Genomic DNA, 12,758 nt, shown 5'->3' on the forward strand with positions numbered 1-12,758 from the left:
TGATAATACTCAATTATAACATGTGTGTTTCTCGGGCATGGTCTCAAATAAATATCTAGTCACGGAACAGATAAGCTTCGACAAGATGTTTGAAATGACTTCTGAGATTTCAGAATGGATTTCAGGATGGATCATGGGATTCCAGTGTTTTTCTTTTGTTTTTTACAAGGAGGAAATCTGCAAACAGATCCCCTGGGAAGGTAACTCAGGGAATGCGGGGATGACGCACCAATGACGACCCGCTAAAATCAGCCTATGCTCTGTACTTTTAGAATTGCTCAAGTGGTGTACAATGCATCGACATTACCCTTGGCCCTTGTCTCCCCGGAACCACCTTACGGCACAACACGTGTAGCAGAAGTAGCCTACACACCAAATTTTCGTTTCATGTTTCAGCAATTCGATTTACTGGAAGCATATCAGCAATGCGCTGTTTTGCTGATATACAGCATTACCTTCGCTGTTTAACTGGCATTCAGCATAATGATTTGCTGGATTGGTTCCAGTAATTATTTTTTTGCTGCTAACCAGCATTTGATTTGGCAATCAGCAATCAACATGCTATTTTGCCGTGAACCAGCAAAGTAAATTGCTGAACACTTATCAGCAATATATTTTTTGCTGAACAACAGCAAACCACTCTGCCTGTCAAGCAGAAATGTCAAATCAAAGTCTCTCAGTGCCGCGTCAAGTCGACCGTGTTTTGCTCGTGGTGGAAAAGTTTGAAAGGAATAAAAGGTATTAAAAATGGAATCCGATCTCCAAAATATTCTGGAAGAGCTGAAAAACAAAGAGGCTCTTGATTTGGATTTGGAGCACTACTATTTCAACACCAAATTTGATCTATCGTTGGCCAATTTTTATGCATTTTTTACGTCCATTGTTTTCAAGGCAACAAAGCCGTCGACCACGGTCAATGGTTTCTTGTTGCAACTCAAATAAACGTGACCATTTGAGTATTACAAGGATTAAAATGAGTAACCAAAACACGCATCGATACATAAAATAAAAGAAAATATGTAAAAGTAATAATAAACTATGTATTCAATGGAAGAAAAATACCTTCAATTACTGTAATTTCAGCAAACACACCTCAAAGTGCTGAAAAAACCAGCAATCTTTGTTATTATCAATTTGCTGATTAACCAGCAAATATAAATAGGTTTTACCGATTGTTCAGCAAAAAGCTGTCAAATCGGTTTACAATCCAATTACTGAATAACCAGCAAATTCAAATTTATTATACTGGTTATCCAGCAAAACAACTGTCATCTCATGTCAATTTGCTTTGCTGGATGTTTCAGTAAATTTTGTCTTGCTGGAAGAATTGCTGATTAACCAGCACAAAAAAAATCAGCAAAATTTTGCTGGTTTCCAGCAATAAAAATTTAGGCAAACTGCTACTCCAAGCCGACTTAAACAATGTTACAAGGGACTAGCGGGGGCCCAGATAGCCGTAGCGGTAAACGCGCAGCTATTCAGCATGACCATGCTGAGGGTCGTGGGTTCGAATCCCGCTAGTCGAGGATCTTTTCGTAAGGGAAATTTTCTCGATTCCCAGGGCATAGAGTATCTTCGAACCTGCCACACGATATACACATGCAAAAATGGTCAATCGGCAAAGAAAGCTCTCAGTTAATAACTGTGGAAGTGCTCACAAGAACACTAATCTGAGAAGCAGGCTTTTGTCCCAGTTGGGACGTAACGCCAGAAAGAAGAAGAAGAAGAAGGGACTAGCCTCGGCATGGCTATTCCTCTGCAGCCTCTTGGTCGGCGCACCATAGGCGCTGCAATTCTAACATAATGTGAGCGACAGCAGTAGCTACTGCATTCCACTACTCGGCATCCGCTCACATTCTCTCTATTATATTGTCGGAAGACGTGTCCCCTCCACATGTAGCGAGCATGCGATCTCTCACAACAGTGAAACGGGGGCAATCGAATACGACACGCACCGCTGTTTTCTCCACACCATGGTGGAGTACCAGTACAATTGGGGCACGCAGGAGATTCTGAGTGCCCGAACCTATGCAGGTACTGTTCTACCATACCAATTTGACACATTTGGTATTAGCCGATGGGTCCATCTACCCTTAGTGGAGTTATCCCATTCCAGCTGCCAGCTTCTGAGCGTTTCCTCTTTACACGTGTCGCGAACTCCTCTGGTACCCCTTTAGTTGAAACATTGAACATCTTCCCTGATGATGAGCCGGATGGTCGATGCACACGGCCTCTTAAGATACCGTCCGCTATGCACTTGCTACTCTTAAGCACATTATTCTGTACGTGCTTCCCAACCGCTTTATGTAGGTTTCTGCTCGTTCTAAGCGCTTTTGACCAGATTGGTCCTCCATACCTTAGTATGGATAGTAGAGTGGTTCAAAAAATCGTTTTTACTCCACACCGCTCATTAGATTCTAGATCAAATTCTGAGTGTCCTCCCAAAATTTGAGCTCATTTGGATGAAAACTGAGACTGCACAAGTCCTTTAAAGTTTGTATGGGAATTACTATGGGAAAGGCAAGCAATTCATTCAATCGGTCATAGTGTTTTCCCATGTGCTCTTGGGGATGAGAGCTACGTTGATACTGTGAGATACATTCATCAGCTACAACTTTGCGAAGACCGTTTTTAAATCGAACGCCTTAGTAATTAGTTATTGATTTATATCCAGTCACAAATTCTTCGGCAGTGCTCATTTCACTTCTGAACAGGCAACATTGCTGCACTTGGCGCGAAAGATAGCACGCTCAAATCATGGCTACTATGTTTTACTGCATATATCCAGTGATGCCTGCAGAACAGCCCAATAATTATAGCCAAAGTTTTACAACTCATTCGAAAATCAATAACTAATTACCGGGGCGTCCGATTTAAAAACGGTCTTCGGCAAAGTTGTAGCTGATGAATGTATCTCACAGTATCAACGTAGCTCTAATCCCCAAGAGCACATGGGAAAACACTATGACCGATTGAATGAATATCTTGCTTCTCCCATAGTAATTCCCATATAAACTTTGAAGGGCTTGTGCAGTCTCAATTTTCATCCAAATGAGCTCAAATTTTGGGAGGACACTCAGAATTTGATCTAGAATCGAATGAGCGGTGTGGAGCAAAAACGATTTTTTGAACCACTCTAATGGATAGCGCCACGGTTGCCAGTAGCTTGCGTTTGCTGACAATTACAACAGAGCTGTTAGACATCATCCTCGAAAGCGCCTCTATAGCCGTAGATGCCCTTTTAAAGGCATATTAAACGTGGCTAGCGTAGCTGAGCTTGTCATCAATCATTACCCCAAGATGCCTAAGGGATCGCTTCGACTCTATGGTGCAATCACCTACCGAGATAAGCACCCGTTGCTCGGACTTGCGGTTGTTGACCACCACCACCTCAGTCTTGTAACGGACCAGTCCTAGTTTCCTAGACTTCATCCATTCCTCAACTATGGAAATAGAGTGCGCTGCTGTCAATCTACTTCCTCCATCGATTCACTAGGGCGAAGCCAACAATCTTAACACCCGTCGGAAGGGGCAGCCTTAGTACGTCATCGTACATCGCATTCCATAACAGCGGATCCAGGATTGAACCTTGAGGTACTCCCGCGGTAATTCGAACGCTGTTTTGCCTCCCTCTGTGTCATACAGTAGAATCCTACACTGTTAAAAATAATGAAGATTACACGTCATGTAAACTTCATTTATGCGATGTAACAATAACGTCATGTAAATATAAGCCTGAAATCATGTAAAAATGGGTTATATGTCATGTAACCACACAGAATCCTGCTGGATTACATGACATATAATTGAAATTTACATGACATATCATGTAAATATCCATGATATTCCACGCTCCAATTATGTGCATTATATGTCTCAGAAATTTACACGTTTCGTTCGAACTGTGTACCATCAAGATAGCTTTCTAGAATCTTACGAAACTGCACCGATACCTTGAGGCGGTGAAGCGCGTGTGCTATTGCTTCCCAGCTTGCGCTGTTGAACGCATTCTTCACATCCAGAGTGACATCCGCGCAGTAACGGATGCCGCTCCTTTTATGCTCGATTTCCACCTCAGCTGTCTGAACGACCGACTGGATGACGTCCAGAGTAGATTTACCTTTTTTGAATCCAAACTGGTTGTTGGACAGGCCGTCCGCACTCTCCGCATACGATACTAGCCTGTTGAGAATCAACCTCTCCAATAACTTGCCCGTCGTATCCAGTAGACAGATAGGTCTATACGCCGACGGGTCATCTGGGGGTTTGCCTGCCTAGCAGCACCAATTTCTGTCACTTCCATACATCCGGCAAGATTCCTTGATCAATGCAGCGTTGCATCGTGGTTCTCAACATGTCCGGATCCACGTTCACTGCCGCTTTTAAGGCAACATTTGGGATACCATCGAGTCCCGGTGCCTTGTTTGACGCGAATGATATCACGACTTCTGCCAGCTCTTCGTTTGTCACTCTCGCCACTTCTTCTCCTTCATCTGCCGCATACGGCGCTGGGGGCCATGGGCTTATGGGATGGTGCGGGAAGAGTACATCGATTATTGATCGCAGCAACTCGGGCTACTTCTGTTGGGGTGCCATGCCACCTTTGGTCCCACTATGGGCGGTTTCCATACAGACTGGCGGCCAAAAATATTTTTTTCCATCTCATGTCGTATTTATGAGTTTTTTGATACAAATTTGATGTTTTATTTTCAAAACCAAGTTTTCGAGACTTACTTTTGAATAGGGCCTATAGCGAAATAATAAGTTTTATTACAAATGATGCATATAAGCTATTTATGCGATTAACGTTGTGCAAATCATTATAAATGTTAGAACATACATAGAAATGATGATATGAATGATTTAGCGATATTGAGTTATTCTCTGAATTATTTTTTAGCTGTTTTTATTAGAAAATGGTTAAAAATATTGGAAACATTAAAAAGCACTAAATTAAAAAAGTGCAAATTTGTACAGCTAAATTCTTAACGATTCTTTAGTTTACATCTCAAAGTACCTTTGGAAATAAATTTTAGCCTGGGACAACTTGGGACAAAAAAGTATGGGATGTGTAAAGTTTCAATATGAAATCAAATATATTTTTTCAGTGCACTCCCCGCATTTTACCGACATAAAGTACGAATTTTTATTTTATTTTATTTTTCGGAGATAGCTTTTTGAATAAGCTTTTAGACAGTGTATAAATATACGTATAAAATATTACGATTATGCAGCATATTGTATTCAATGTGTACCTTGTGTTTGCACTGAATTCTTCATTTTTCTTAGAAACTCTAACTTTGGCACACTGTATCAATTAAAATGTAAAAGATCTTGCCCTGATATTCCAGGAATAACTTAATAGAAGTGTTTACTATGAAATGATGTACAAGAAAAATCTATCAGAACGAGTCATTTTTTCGATTATTGGCCACCTGATTGCCCATAGTGGGTCCTAGCCATTACCACTCTGTAGGCGTCACCCCATGGACTCGAATTGACACTCTCGCATAGACTATCAAAGCATGCCCGTTATCGTTTAGGTCCAGAGTGTTCCGTTCGCGCCTCAGGGCTTCAGTGAATACTTCGCTGTCGAAGTGCGCTGTTTTCCATCCTCGGGCTTGAGTTACATCGCGTTGCCTTTTCGCCCGCCTAGTATTATACTATAGCGAATCGATTGATGATCGCTATGAGTATAACCGTCATCGACGCGCCAGTTCATGGTACCTAAAATGTTAGGACTACAAAACGTCACGTCGATAATCGATTCTGCCTCATTTCTGCGGAAGGTACTCACTGTACCCACATTTGCCAGCTTTACATTTAATGCGGCCAGGGATTTCAACTGAGCGGTTGTCAACCGGGATTTCAGTATTGACTCTGGGATTTCAGTGTGGATTCTGATACTTCAGTGTGAATCCTAGGTTTCAGTGTAGATCCAGGAATTCCAGTGTGAATCGTGGTATTCCAGTTTAGAATCCTGGGATTTCAGTGTGTGTCCTGGGAGTGCCAGTGTGGATCCTTGATTCCTTTGTGTATCCTGGGATTCCTTTGTGAATTAAGATATTTTATTATAGATCTTGGGTTTCTAGTGTGGATATTGGGATTCCCGTATTTCAGGGCAGATCCTGGGATTCCATTTTGGATCCTAGAATTCCAGTGCAGTTTCTGGGATTCCAGTGGGAAACCTTATATTTCAGTGAGGATCTTAAGATTTCAGTGCAGTCCTTGGGAACCAGTGTGGATCTTGGAATTCCAGTGTGGAGACTGGGATTTGAACATGGGTCTTTTGTTTTTAGGGTGAATACTTGGATTCCATGTGTGATCCTGGGATTCCGGTGTGAATTGTCGGACTCCATTGTAGATCCTGCGAACCCACTATGAGTCCTGGATGTCCGGTGGGGATCCTAGAATTTTTTTGTGGATATTGGTATTTTAGTGAGGATTTTGAATTTCCTTGGATTTTAGTGTGTTCCCTGGGATTACAGCATACATACTGGACTCTCCCACAATCACGTATATCACATGCGCCGTGTACAGCAGCTCGCCCAACGTCATAGGTGGTGTCCGGCCATTTGGTCGAATGCCGTTTTGCTGAATAACGAACAAAAGACAACGCTGATGAGTAGGAGTCATAAGTATCGCTCAATAACTGACAGGTTATTTATTTGTTGATATTTATGAGCTGGCCGAACGTCATGTTTGCCGCTTTATTAGTGCTCCAAGAAAAAAAAATCAGGACGAAATTGTGAACTCACGTCAAGACTCTAAGCTGACTACAAACCAAACACAATGTGAAATCCTCTGTTGGCCGCTATTACCGCTAGCAGGGGCGCGAATAATTGCGTTCGATTAGAATGTTCTTCTTTCAGCATTGACTATTTCTTGAACTAATACTAAAAAGCTGTACATCAATTTTGATTTATCCTTCTTTAAGAATAAACTGTTAAATTCAGCTTTGAAATTCATTACAAATGCAAACCGTAGTCATCTATTGTTTTAAATTTCAGCCAAACGACATTCGACCAAATGGCATTCGGCCAAATGACCCGGAACCGGCTATGATGCTTAGTGGCTATGTTTGAAGATATATAACGCAGTATTGGATGAGCTTAACAAATCTACTTCAGATGGTTAAAGCACCCACTTTTTCAATATAAATCATGATACAACCTTCTACAATATTGTTCGCTTTAGTATAAAGTGACCAGATGTATTTTGGTACAAAGCGGGACAAAAATTTCACATTTTTTATTATGTTTGTATATGTTACACTTCAGTGGCAAATATGTTCAGTTTATAAGAGAAGGTACAGGAAAAAATTGCTGCAACTTGTTAGAAATTCCAATAATTTTCATTTTTCAACTTACACTTTAACTTTCGTAAGTTCGACAAGCCAGTTCAAGGATTCATTAACACAAAAATTGAAATTGTTTTCTTCTTTCATACAAGTAATCAGAAAAGCTGTTGACAGTAACATTTTTTTACAATACGAAAATTCAAACTTATAATTATAGTTTGATTACAAATGTTGTACAATTACCACTAATAGGAGCTATATAATCAGAGGAAAGATTCTGAGACATAACAACTACAAAATTTAGAAAAGGACTTATGAATAAATCTCAATAGGTTTCAAACAGTGTTGAGGGAGTAGAAACAAAGGGATGTTAGTGATAAAAGTATGAGAAAAATTAGCTAAATGTTTTTTTTTTTTCAGCAATATTTGTATAGGAAATCTTTTAAGAGATATGTAATTTTTTTGTTGGACAGGAAAAATTCCCAAAAATACTTTTGCAAAGCTTGGAGACATTAGCATTTTTCAGTATAATCATCTCAAAATCGAACAGAATGTCATTTACACCCCATTGCGCTTGGGCCTTTTAGTTTTGTGATGGAGTTTCATAGAACTATGAAACTCTTGGCTAAATTTCGAAGACCCTGAACAAAATTATCACAAAATCTATTATTCAAAATATCATAAATTTAGCGTGAAATTTTCTACAAAAGATTTTTTCACTGACTGACAATCGTTTGATTTTACAAAAAAAAAATTATTTTCAAACAGGGCATCAAAAAGGTTCATGACCTGAAAATAATGTTTCTGTTGAAAATACATAATCTGTATAATTGAAACTTGAAAACTCTGTTCTGTTGCAACTATTTGGCTTCTCACATACACAAACATTATAAGTTTTCTATGTACGAAAAAAATAATTCAAAGAATACATGTTAAAAATATAGATTAATAATAACTTCTTTAGATATGAGGGGACATTTCCATGATTTTAGTAAAATGCGGGACGTTTCGCGGGACACTTTTTAGCGTGGGACAAATGCTCAAAATGTGGGACTATCCCGCGAAAAGCGGAACGTCTGGTCACTTTACTTAAGTATCAAGAATACGATACCACTTGATTGTATCGTTTTGATAATTATATTTATGTTAGCATGTTGCTTTATGTTTTTCACAATGATTCATCACATTTTAATGCTGCATACATTTGCTTCCCAGACAACCAGAAGTCGCATGATAGTTCAAAACACGGTGGATAAAATCGTCAAATTTGATGAGTTTCCTCGCATCAAACACTTTTTTTCTGAGTTCATTTGTACATTGTGTTTCGTCCCGTACATTCGTACAAAGTAAATCGAATCAATTCGTTGCAGCTGTCAAATCAACATTTGTTATCATAAATTAAAATCGCATAAGATCACAGGTTAGTTCGGTAAAAAATTTACACTCTCGCATTGTATGCTATTATTCATCACATAATATATGCACGTATATTGCCTCCACTTTTGTACGTAGAACGCTTTTTCGTGATTTTGCACATATAAAGCCTCCAGGTGATTTACGTACATTTTGGTTTTCTGGGTTATAATAGATTCATATATACATGCTTATTTTCGTAATAAATTATTTTTATTTTCTTCTAAATCAGCTGTAGACGACTAATTGCTTTTTGACTTTTTCTGTAATCATGTATTATTCTCAGCTCTAAAATGAGAGTTTTTTTTTATTGACCTTATAGAAGTGCAAGGGAATTTTAATATTCGATATTTCGGTCATAAATGTAATGTTATGAGTTATGCTTTTCAGTATATTTTCAGTAACAATAAATATTCAAAATGTTGATGTTTCAAATCAAATTTTTCTTTCACCCCCAAAAAATTGGTACCAACAACAAGGATTATCAGCATAAGCAGGTTCATCTCAATGTGAAATGGTAGTATAATTGTTTCAGTGTGATTCTTATTTCAGTTCGAAGCAATTCTCATAAAAAATAATAATTGCCAAGACATGCAACGAAACCCACTGTTCACAACTTCCAATATTCTTAACCATGGTAGTAAAGCAATGCAGCAAAGTCATCAACCATATTTCGCTCTACGGCCATCACATTCATTTCTAGTTACCGTCCAGCTTCCATCGCGATGTTGTAATCGAACATGTGCCATGCCGGCTGCAATTCTCACATCATCCTCATCGACTGATTACCGGCATCGAAAAGCAAATCGGAAAAGAAAATCTGTTGGATGAATTTTAAGCACCCATTTATTTAGCTTGGTAAACAGCGCCTTGAACTTTACTGCATTTGAAGCCAATCGTTATTTTAATAACTGGTGGATCAAAAAGTAGCTCGGCACGCACCCTCAAAACCCCTTTATGAAGTGGTTTATCTTGTACTAGTAAGTTCTAGAAACCGCCAAGTAATGCGGTTTTTTCAAATGAAGGAAATCAACGTAAAAACCTGTTTCGCTAACTAATTTTAATAGCAAAATATTGGTAGGCAAATGTTGTCCTACGTATCTTTTGGCTACATACAGAAAAGATTAACTGTAAATCGTGATTAGTCGAGTGCTACTTGCGAGAAAGGAAAGCTAACCAGTTTAGTGCCCATGATCGTGCTGCAGTCAATTTCCAATGGATAGAAGCATATGACAAAGCAGTTCTTAACTCCGAATGCCAGTTTGCAAAGAACCCACTGCTGCAAGGTTGTGTACATTTTTTCACAGATGCTGGTGCAGTGTAATTCATGTATTGGTCTACCTAGTCGTAATAGATCAGGTTATTTGATCTAGTTGACATGATTGAACGTTCTTAATTGTTCAAGGTGCTCCATTCGTGACTCAGTTAATCGCTTGTAGGCTTCAGCTGTTCAATGCGTCAACTAATTATATGCAATTAGTATTTTAGTAAATACAAAGAAGAAATGAGAACACATACGTGGAGAAAGTTGCCAAAACTTTCTCAATAGCAACTGGATTTGATAATCGTTTTAATCGGCATTCTTACAACATGCCTTACCCATGTTTTCTTTATACAGACAAAGAATTTTTTGAGCATGTGCCGCTCGATACTTTAAATTATTGCCAGGTCCTCGAATATTTCAAAAAAATATAATCAATCGTTGAGTTGATTTCACCTGATTATATAAGAAAAAAACGCCTTTCAATTTTAGTTAGCCCAATGCAACGATTGCTATCCAAAATTATTAAAACATTTGATTTGACATTTGTTTGAATGTCTCAACATTGGATATTCTTCAAAACTCATTAGTACTATATCAGGAAGGAAGCTCCAGAATCATTTTCAAAATTTAATTTTGAATCATCTGCAGAGTTTTTTTCTAATATTACAACAGGCTAGTCCATATTGGTACAGCATTCCACATGGCTGGCCTGAACATTTGTTTGACTATCAAAAGCATGTTTTCAAGGCTTTATGTTAATGAGCGGATACAGACATTTAAAATTTTGCTACAATTGCCTTGAATGCCCTCAATATGATTTTCGAAAGTTCCCTAGATACTTAACTTCAAACGAACAATTTATTGCAATCCCTCCCTCGTCGTTTGGTAGAGAACACTGTGTCATCCGCAAACATAACTCTCTGACTACTCTATGTTAATTCAGTTATTTCAGATTGAAAATATTGTTTAATATTGGTCCCAAAATGTTGCCTTGAAGAACATCAGCTCTCACATCAAATCTTTAGGATTTGGAGTTCTGATGATTAACCTGAAGTGTACGATTGACAGATAACTTTGGATTATTCTAACAATGTATGATGGAAAATTAAAGTTTTTTCAATTTTACAATCAAACCTTCATGCCAAACGCTGTCGAATGCTCTTCCTATGCTAGAAGAGCAAGACCAGTAGAATAGCCTTCAGATTTGTTGGACCGGATCAAATTTGTTACACGTAAGAGTTGATGAGTGGTCGAATGTCCATGGCGGAATCTCTGAACTGTTCATTGGCAAAAATTAAATTTTCGTTGACGTGGACCATCATTCTGTTCAAAATAACCTTTTCAAAAAGTTTACTGATGGAGGAAAGCAAAACTGATTGAACGATAGCTAGAAGCTTCTGTAGAATTTTTTGTCTGGTTTTAAAATTGGTACAACGTTTGTCAGGAAAATATGCTAATTGGAAACATTTGTTAGATATATCAACTAAGAATGATAAGTTACTTTCTGGAAGTTTCTTGATGAGGATGTAGAAAATTCCATCATCGCCGGGAGCTTACAAATTTTGATTTTTTTCAATAATAGTTCTCACTTCTTCCAAATCAGTCACCCAAGAATTTTCGAAAACGTGCTGTTGATTGAGAAATAGTTACGAAGTCCTGAGTAACTTGATTTTCAATTGGACTAGAAAGTCCCAAATTAAAATTATGCGCGCTTTCAAACTGCATATCAAGTTTTTGGGCTTATTTGCAATTAGTTAGTAACCATAGGATTTCCTCTTTCAATGCCGGTATTGGCTTCAAAGGTTTTTTTTTTTTCAAAATTTTAGATAATTTCCAACAGGGCTGAGAGCCATAGTTCAATTGAGATTTTTTTTAAAAAATGTTTGTTTCTCATTAAGAAAAATAGCTTTTTTATTTATTTCTGCAAATCATGCCATATAATTTTCATAGCAGGATCGCGAGTGCGTTAGAATTGCCTTCTCCACACGTTTTTAAGACGGATCAAGAGTTTAAGATCATCGTCTATAATCACGGATAATATAATCCTCCTGGCTTCAATAATGGAATTTGTTAAAGTTTCGTGAGCATTGTCAATATCAAGTTTTGTTTGCAAAGCAATGTTAAGGCCTTTTTGTGCGTCATCAAAAATGGCTTCTTCTAAAATCATTAACATATTGATATGATAGTATTGGTATTTGCAACATCGATGAAATAGTTCTACTCATCACCAGATTCTATGGATTATTTAAACGAAGAAAAATTGCTTCAGGTTGTATTTCAATATTTGATCAACCAATTTCAGATAGAGAATCAACAATATACATGAAGATTAATATTCTACAAAAAATCTCCGATCTTAGGCCGCATTTTAATTGCCTCACACAACTACACTTGTAATTAAGAAGCTGCTTACCTTTTCCATTGTAATTCTGGCAGCAAACATTTGTGTTTTGGATTTCATATTACGTTCACAACACTTCCACTAAACAAATATTTCATTCATTTTCCTTAAAGGAACACATTTTAAACGAGAATCAAATATTTATATAGTTTTAATTAGCGGCAACACTCAAAACTATGATGGCGGTGATTTTTACTTGCTGCAATTCGACCACGCCGCAGCACATTGAGACAAGCCCTGTGTTTTTAGTCTAAAATTTCCATTTTTTTTAGTAATTTTCAGGTCAGATAGATTGGGCAAAGAATGGTTACTTGGAACTCATACGTTGTTTGTTTGCGATTGTTTCAAATTACAGAAACCATCTCTACGAAGCATTGAAT

Source organism: Aedes aegypti, chromosome 3, assembly GCF_002204515.2.
Source record: "Aedes aegypti strain LVP_AGWG chromosome 3, AaegL5.0 Primary Assembly, whole genome shotgun sequence".
NCBI lineage: Eukaryota > Metazoa > Arthropoda > Insecta > Diptera > Culicidae > Aedes > Aedes aegypti.